We start from the raw sequence: 9,943 nt of genomic DNA on the forward strand, positions 1-9,943 counted from the left end.
TTTCTTTATCCAGTGATCAATCATGTTGCTTACTACATTTCTCTTTTCTTATATCCAGACCTTTATCACTTTCGGATTTGTAGTAGCATCCACCACATAGGAGTATATCTCCTTATAATATGTTCCTTGGTCTTTGTGAGTATCCTTGTGTAATCAAGCCATTCCTTGAATGCTTTAAATAGGAATATGAACACCTTAGTCCATGTCTCACGATTTCTTTTCCTTTCCCACACAGGACCCATTTTCACTGGTTTTATCTTATCAGATGGTGTTTCTATATATGGCCAATACACCCATCTCTTTTATAGATTCTTTGAATCTTTCTTAAACCCCCACAGTTTCTTTTAGTCTATGAATGCATTCTTGTATTCTCGTGGGTTTTGATCCTCGCTTATATCTTTTAAACTCAAGTGCTATTTTCTTATGCATCTTTATCTTTTGTGTATGTATGTGTCGACACTTCTTTTATAGTGTTCCATTGTGTTCCAGACATGAACTAATCGATTAGAGATTTCATTCTTACTAAGAACATTTATTACCTTGCAGTTTGGCGTCCCAAACTACATGGTCTGGTACCTTAGATGTTAGCTGCGCAGCCTTATCTCAATGTCTGGTCTGGTTTCCCTTATGACCTCAGATATGTCATTTCTATGCACCTTTCTTTTCATTTCCGAGGTTCCTTATCTTATGGAACATATTGGTCTATCTTTAGACTCTATAGCAACTTGATTATGTCTCTTCTAGGACATTAATTTCGTGGTGCTTAAGCTGGTATGACTTAGTCATTCTTTTTCTTTTCTTTTCGGGTCTAATCTGTCTGGCATTCTTTTAGCTAGCTTTGTATGATCTTTCTTTGGACGTCTTAAATCATATTCTCTGGTCCGAGGATCTTGCCAAGACAAGGATGGTTGATACCATTCCATTTCTTTATACTTGTACCAGCTTATTTCTTTCTCCCCCTGATGTTGGATAGTCGGATTTAATCATGCAATCCGTAAACCTGGCCTTAATCTGATCACCCATATTTGGCTCAAGGTTTCTTATAAAATCGTGGGAGAAAGTATTCTCATATCCAACATATATTCCCAATCTTATCTCATCTTCTTATGAGGTTCCATCCTAGACGGCACATATTATTGTGGTGGTCTATACATAATCTCTTAAGATGGTCTATGTCTGGATCATGACCCTTTATCATTCTTAGATGGGAATATCTATGCTCACTTTATATGGCCTGATGCATATTTTTATTACATGTAAATCCATGTGTTCCCAAGCATTAGCTAGTGATCTTTGTATCACAAAGAATTCGGCCAAGTTCTATCATGGTCATAGACCATGTCACTCGAATTTTTAGTGTTGTTCATGGACCACGGGAGTGTCATTTCTCCCCCTCATGAACATGCTATAAATCTTTTAGATGCTTGGAACATTATAGCCTATTGAGTTTCCCTTGTGTACATGTTACACAACGTGAGATTCTATGGGATAACTCTTTTGTGCCTTTTTCGATATCAATCTTTGCTTCAATTTTAAAGACCTGGATGGCTAGTCCAGTCATGCCATAAAGTGTATAAAATTTCTTGGTCAACCTATCTGGTTACCTAGGCCTTTTGCCTTTATCATACTGATCTTTTAGCATAGTTTAGATCAGTTGGGAGTACAGTCTCGGCCATTTTTATGCCTTGGGCAATTTTTACTTTCTTTATAATCTTAAGGAACTTATATTTCCTTTGCCCATTGGTTCAATGTGGAAACCATTCATTTTTCAAAATTTTATAACTCAAATGGGACTTTTGTTTGGGTGAATAATTCATGCCTCTTTTAGGCAATGCCTTTGGTCGGATAATTTTAATTACTATACTCATTTTTAAATTTTTATTTTGTCATTTATCAATCAAGAAATTATCAAGCAAATCAAATAAGATAATATAAAAATAAAACAACTCTTATAATAAAATTGTAAATGACAAACAAATCAAAACATAAATCAAGCCGACAATTCCCTTTATTATTCTGGACGTGGCTTCTTTGGATTCATCCTTATTCTCTCCAGCCTTATTGGCTTCAGGAAGTCTCATCTCACTGGTTTTCTTTAGTATCTCATTATTCTTCTCAGCTTGTAATAGATACGAGATCAAATTCGTATAAGTGGTGAAACCTTTTTTTTTTTGTATGTATATTGTAACAATAGATCCCTTGGATCAGCTGTGAGGAATGTCTTTTCCAGTAAATCTTCCTCTGTTACCTCTTCACCACATAGTTTCAATTTAGAAACGATTTTGATTAGAGCTGAGTTATATTCATCTACGGACTTAAAGTCCTGAAATCTGAGATTTATCCACTCATGCCTAGCCTTTGGTAATAACACTATTGTGTATCTGGATTTTAACTCTGTCGAAAGGTCTAGAGGATTCTCAATATTTAGATACTGATCTCTGAGATCCTCAGTGAGATGTTGGCGAATAATTGTTACTGCCCCATATTTTTCATTTTCAGTTGCATACTCGTCTTTGATGATACATCTGTCAAGTCCTCTTATCTTCAGGACACTTGCAGTGTTCATGGCCCATTTTACATAATTATCTCCAGAGAGATTAAGGGCTGGATAATCCAAATTTGACATATGAAAATATAGATTTTAGAGTCTTATTATTTGACTTATAATCAGATTCAAACAATGCATTTTGGTTTCTTTCAACCTTTTAGTTATGCAATGTGATTTGGTTTCTTTCAACCTTTAAATTATATAATCTAATCCGATTTATTTTAGTCAATATAGCAATGCAACTTTGGTTTCTTTCAACCTTTAAATTTATGCAATGCAATCCGATTTTTCTTTCAATCTAGCAAGTAGACTAAAATTTAACAATTTCAATCGAAAAACACCTATTTGCAATCGGATTTCATAAAAAAATAGGGTTTGTATAATTCTCAATCCTAAGCAGTTCTAAACATCAAGAACAACTTTTAAAAAAATCAAACTAGACAATCAGATCAATATTCAAGTCGGAATCATTAAAAAAATTAGATGTTTTTGGATGAAAACCGATCTTGTTTATGTTTTAGGGGATTGATCGATTTCTAGGTTTAAGGATTCGATTTGATCATTCAGATCAAGGGGGTTTTGAGATTTAGAAACCATTGTGGTTTCGATTTTAATTGTAAAACAATCTCATATCGAACTTTTGGTTTAAGAGTTTCGATTTACTCATGGAAGGATTTGGACCTATTAATCTTTGCTAGGGTTTGATTTGGGGTTTTGCAAAATTTTAATGGTCATTCCTTTATCAATCAACCATGTTCGATTATGATTTCTTTTAGGGTTTCAAAGTTTACCTTTAGAACTTTGAAGTGTAGATTTGGACCACCGAGAACGGATCAGGAGCTGGTCGCGTGTCCTAGGTTGAGCAAAAACCTCTTGTATCTTTAGAAACCTTAATCAAAAACGAATCAAAACAAGTTAGTATAGATAGATGAAGCAAATCGCATAACATAACAAAGTATAGAGAGAGGCTGCAGTTTAGGTTTTTTGATTAGGGTTTTAGAGTAGTTGACGGCGCGGATTGGAACGGAGCTTGAGGGCGCGTGTCAGATCGGATTGATACGAGGTTTGCGGCGATGGATTCTTCACGTCAAGAGCTTCAATTTCATATATTACACGTCGTCTGGATCCTTACGGTTTGTGAGAACGAACGGTTTGAAGTCGTCAGATGAGTTTTAGAATTTCAGGGTTTTAGGTCACTCGACGGCGCGTCTTAAAATAGAGTGTGAGGGCGCGTCCGGAATCAGATAGAGGCGAGGCCGACGGCGTTGGATTCGTCTCGTCAAGAGCTTCAATTTGATATATTACTCGTCGTCTGGGTTTTCAGGGTTGAAGAGATCGATCGATTTGAAGTTGCGCCGAAATTAGGGGTTTTAGGGTTACTGGCGGCGCGTATTAAAACAGAGCGTGAGGGAGCGTCCGAGATCGGATTGATACGAGGTTTACGGCTTTGGATTCGTTTCGTCGAGAGCTTCGATTTGATATGTGGCTCGTTGTCTGGATCCTTACGGTTGGAGAGATAGAGCGATTTTAAGATGCGCCGTTTTTAGGGTTTTTGGTGGTTTTGGTAACTAGGGTTTTTGGAGAACGTATCGTGCTGATAACGTGTTGTGAAAGTGTGTTTTATTATTGAATCAAAGTGTTCCTTATATAGGAAATATATGGCGACATGGGCCTAAATACAATAGGCCATAAACGGGCCAAGATTACAAGTAAATATCTAATGGGCTGGACATCCATAAACATAATATTCATAACAGGCCCATAGTTTTATGAGTGTCAACTATTTGCTTATCGAGCTTGTTTTGACCCTTCTTTGGTTCTAGAGTTTGTATAAACCGATCTAAAAACTAATTATGTCTGGTGAAAGAGTAAACTAAACCGTAGCCAGATTAAACCGGACGGTCAAATAGATAACAGGATGGAGATGAGTAAACTCTCTCTTTTTTTTGGTCCTTTTTGGCTATTTGTTTCTTTTCGCAAACGGCATCAAATAAAAAAAAATGACAAACAACTGTACATTTTTAGTTAAAAATCTCAAGCTTATTCATCAGCCAAGCCTTTTTCAGATAACAGGATAGGTGTGAGAACTAAAATTGCAAGAACACAAAAAATATAAGAACAAAATCTTCTAGAAACTTTCTCAAAACTAAAACAGTGTGTTTTTTACGATGTTACATCTCTCCATAGAAACATTTTATATAGGACAAAGCTATATCTTTTTCTAATAATAATATGAAAACATAAATCCTAAGCTAGATATGTTTTATTTTTTCCTTAACTAACAAACTTTCACTGTAATGAGTTAACTTATTCTTCAAATTAATTGGAATTATCCAAAAAAAACAAGTGCTCGATCGAACCCTAAGACTACGAAAAAGCATATGCCTCAATGTAACATCCCGAGTTGTGATATGTGAAAAGGCTTAAGATAATTGATTTGGCTACCTATGTCACCAAAGTTGACTTACCTTTTCCGTCACACCTCCGTTTAGAACTCCAGAGTTAAGCGTGCTTGGGCTGGAGTAGTGAAAGGATGGGTGACCTATCGGGAAGTGATTCGCGATACCGTGTAAGTGAGGCCAAAACATGGGAAAATGTCGGGTGGTGATTGCAGGGTCAGTAAACAATGATTTCGAGCCTTAGAAAAATTAACGACCGACCGTCGGATGGGATGGGACCCACGGGCCCAGAGAGCGGGCGTGGGTAGCCCATTCGCCGTTGGCGGATCTGGGCGTTACACTCAAAGTCTTGTATATTTGACCCAATGTGATCCTATGTTTATATATACCTTATTTCTTAGACAACTATAATCTTTATAATTTGAAAAAAAAGCTTTAAACTATTTTCAATAGATTTAGAAAATACTCTCTTATCCGATTTTCTTTGTATTCCTCTGCTTATTCTCTACAACTATGCATGCAGTAAACTCATTATTGAGTTCTAGAATTTCAAGAAGTTTTAATGAATTACCAGTGTAAAATATTTTGAAAAAAAACAATTATCACTAATAATATTAATTTACCCAGAAAATTAGAGAATCGGAAAAGTTACAGAGATCCGATTCTCAACAACTATGCATGCAGTAAACTCATTATTGAGTTTTATTTTTGGTAAAGAAGTGTAAAGTTGTTAAAATTCCACTATTAAAGCTTGGGTATCACAAATATGGTCGTCCAAAAAAAAAACTGTAAAAAAAATCCACTATTAGTCACGTTCTTGTTCATGGAAACAAACAAATCACTGGATACGCCTCTCGGAAAGTCCCCATAAGTGATTCCCTGCTGAATGATCTCGTTAGGACCAACCTAAAAGCGCATTATATTTTACTCCCTATCAGTAAAACACTTCGTTCCGATCCTGAGTTCAACAAAATCCAGCAATCGATGTTTAAATGGTTGGGATATCCCAAAGACTTTCCCCAAATTATATTATTATTGGCTCTCTTATTCAATATTACTATTGGTCAAACCTTCATTCAACTACGAAGCTTTCTCAAAATTTTCATGTTTCTTTTTTGATTGGATACCTACAAAAAAATCGCAAAAGGAAAAGGGTTGCTGGACTGCACTCGTCACCTAGATATTGACTAAGTTGGCTAAGTATAAATAATATATAAATGTATTGAGCATAAAGTACAATACATACAAATACTGTAAAATCGTAAATAAATTAAATATTTTATATCCATGCGATACCCAAATGCAATTTTTTATAATATTGTAATTAAAAGTACAATTATCCATTAAAAAGTAAAGGAAGTGTTGCATTAAAAATAAAATAAAGTATGAAAAAGGGATATAATGCGATGAAGGGAGTGGACTACTCTAAAAGTTAGCGTATAATCTATGTTGGTACCTTTCTCCAAATTGGAAACTTGTGGAGTTATGGCAATCCAACATTGCCCACCACTTCATAGTCATATTCCATTTTCTCCTCCTTGTTTCTTTGTTTTTGTCTGCTTTTTGAACATTCATCAAAGTTTATAGTACACAAGTCTATCTACACCAACAACAAAATTAAGGAGAGGCTGACAATTTCAGGTTGGCCCCCAATCACTTACTTTAGCAAGCCTAACTATACTACTTACATGGTCTTAGTTTTTCTCCAACGACCTTCAATATATACTTGGTCAAGAAGCTACCACTACCAAACCAAGATAGGGTTGTGTAAATGAGTGTTATCAACAAAGAGAGGCAACAGTTGAGAGTTAGGACTTAGGACACTCATCACACCACGTAAAAGAGCTTTCAATAAACAGATAGACCGATCCGAATCACATGCAATACCGAACACAAAGTTAAGGCTGAGAATGAAAGAGATTTTTTTCGCAATTTCTTCTTCTTGTTGTTATTATTATTATTATTATTATTATTATTTTCATGATGATAACAACAACATAGAACACGAATAATAATACTGTAAAACGTGACAATCTGAATACACTTTACCACAAGTAACAATAATTCACAAGTCATCGCCAACGCCGACGGCGATTCTTCATTCCCCAGCGGTCTAACAGATATGTGTAGTTCCGATTCTACCCTTGTCGAAATTGGATATTCATATTCCCCTTGGGCACTTGACTCTTCGAAATCATTGGCTCTCACCTCAATCCAACCACTTGATTCCCATTCTGCCCCTCCGCTCGTCGCCAATTCACTCATCCTTGCCATCGCCGAAACCATAGATTCATCGCTAGTCACATCGCTCTCCTCATCTTCTTCGAAATCCGAGTTGACCCAGTCCAACACGCAACGCGGAGACGACTCGGCGAAAAACGAGCGCTGATCTCGACGCACAAACGGATGCTCCAGAAGCTGACCGCAGCTCCATCTCTGCCTCCGATCACGTCTCAAGCATTTCTCCAAGAAATCGCGACAGAGCTCCGAAACACCCGCCGGAATAACCGGCGACTCGTTCGAGAACCCGATCCGACTCAGCGAGTCGAAACCGTCGTCTTCCCACGCCGGTTTTCCGGTGAGCATCTCGACGACGGTGCAGCCGAGAGACCACACGTCGCTCTCCGGTCCTTGGTACTCTCCCCTGATCACCTCCGGAGCCATCCATAGCGGACTTCCACGCGGCGCAATCCCAGCCGTCGGTTTCTCCGACTCCTTCGCCGAACCGAAGTCCGCAAGCTTAACGGAGCTTCCGCCGTCGACGACGAGAACGTTCTTCGATTTAACGTCGCAGTGAACGATTCCGTTAGAGTGGACGTGGCCGAGAGCGGAGACGAGACACCAGACGTAACGGCCGAGGACGGTTTCGTCATCCACGATTCCAACGTTAGCCACGTCACCTTCGGGTGAATACTCCAAGTGGAGGTTCCGAAACGACGCCGTACCATCTTTGGACACGTCATCGCCGAGGAACCTCACGATGTTCGGGTGAGGCTTGAGAGAGCTGAGGATCGAGATTTCGTTCTCGAGGGACTCGGATTGAGAAGGAAGACACGTGGCGAGATCTACTGACTTAACGGCGAAAACTCCGCCGTCGATTTTACTCACGGCTCTGCTCACTGTTCCGAAACATCCTCTTCCAATACAAGAGCCTCGAATCCAAGAAGATGGAGAAGTGTTTGTGTTGCTCTGTTTCTCCATGTGTTTTTGTTTGCTAACTAACTCTGGTGTGTAATTTATGAAGTACACACGACGGTATATATACGTGTGTCGAAGTGTCAAATGTGAAGGAGAAATAAAGTTGGAGTTTTATTAGTTTCCGACGTGGACGTTTCTTTTCTACTTGTCCTTCTGACATTTGAAATCGTGAAGCCATTTTAAGCCATTTTTTAAATAAAGTAAAAGTTTCCCACTTGGGAATTCAGAACAGTGGTGAACTATAAGTTTGATTATATATTTTTATATTAGACAAATGGATAATTAGGAGAACGGTTCGATGAAGTCAGAACGACACTTGGTGATGTTCTCGGTGTTCTCGGGATGTTCTGTAAGAAACCGAGAACTTTCCATATTATCCTTCTTATCCACAATAAGAAACAAGTTGCGGTTTGATCAGGTCTGTTGATTCCTTACCTCTTACACACTGCTATTTGAGATTTATATATTTTGCATGGTATCTGGTTTGGTTAATACTCCATCTGTTTTTAAATGATACATTTTTGTGTGTATACATTTATCAAGAAAACATGTTAATCTTTTTTTTTTTGTAAATGCATTATTTTATATGTTTAGTTATTCTCTATAAGCTTATAACCAATATTATTTGAATAAATACAATTACTATTTTGAAGTTTAAAATTTACCATTATTAACTACTAAAAATTATATAGAAAATGTAACATATATCTTTGTAAAACACAATTTAATTTTAAAACATGTATTTGTAAAAAACAGAGGAAATATTTTTTGATTTAGTATTATTCCAAATTATGTAGATTTTATTTATTTTAAATTTGAATTCATTTGAGTTCTAATATTACTTTAAGTTCATTTTAATATCATATCAAAATAAAGACTCCCTCATTTCAAAATGTGGAGTTTTTGATGTTTCAGTTGTAAGATGGTTTCATATTTATAGGTAACTTTTAATTTTATTAAAATATGTACATTTACTGATATTTTATAGTCTATTTATAATTGGTTAAATAACTTTAATTTATGTGCTAATAATACTTTTAATACAAAAAGTAAAATTTTAATATTTGTAAATTGACATAAAGTTTCATATATTTTAGGGAAAATGGAATACAAAATTAAGTATTAGATTATTTATTTATGTTTGGTATTTTTAACATAATTTGTACATCTAAATTTGATTTTTCGATTTTTATGGGTACATTTAAATATAAAATCTATTATATTAAAATAGAAGTCATAACTTTTATTCATGTGTGATTTAAAAAAAAATGATTTTTTCCTAGGAAATTATATTTCATTTATTTTTTATTAACATGTTGGAATCATTAAGATATCACATCTTATATAATCAACACATATAACAACTTTACCTGTAAAACTGTTAATTTATTTTTTAATTAATAAAATTCTGTTAAAAAAAGATCAAACAAAATCTTACAAAAACATTTAAATAATTTAAATAATAATTCATTAATTAATTTCGTAACTAATAGTATATATACTTGAAAATAAATATATGCACGGTTTTGCGAATCCAGATCTAGTTAAGTATTAAATTATTTATTCATGTTTAGTTACAAATGCAGTAAAAAAAAGTGATGCTTGATGATATCTTTCCTACGAATCGTGGGAACGGCAAACTAACTAAACGTCTCGAATGATTTTCGGACATTTGTTTCCGTTGACTTTTGTTATTAGTTGTGGACGTTCTTAGTTGTGCATTACAGCTTTTTTTAAAAAAAAAAATTGTTAACTCGAGTTAATGCACGATCAGACATGGAATATTCGGTGGTAATCT

General features: G+C 35.7%; 1 pseudogene; it reads right to left on the bottom strand.

Annotated features, from left to right (window-relative positions):
- Positions 1-6,627: 6,627 nt before the first annotated feature.
- LOC108845441 (mitogen-activated protein kinase kinase kinase 18-like) lies at positions 6,628-8,251 on the bottom strand (annotated as a pseudogene).
- Between the last annotated feature and the right edge of the window lie 1,692 nt (positions 8,252-9,943).

This window comes from Raphanus sativus, chromosome 3, assembly GCF_000801105.2.
Source record: "Raphanus sativus cultivar WK10039 chromosome 3, ASM80110v3, whole genome shotgun sequence".
NCBI classification, from domain to species: Eukaryota; Viridiplantae; Streptophyta; class Magnoliopsida; order Brassicales; family Brassicaceae; genus Raphanus; species Raphanus sativus.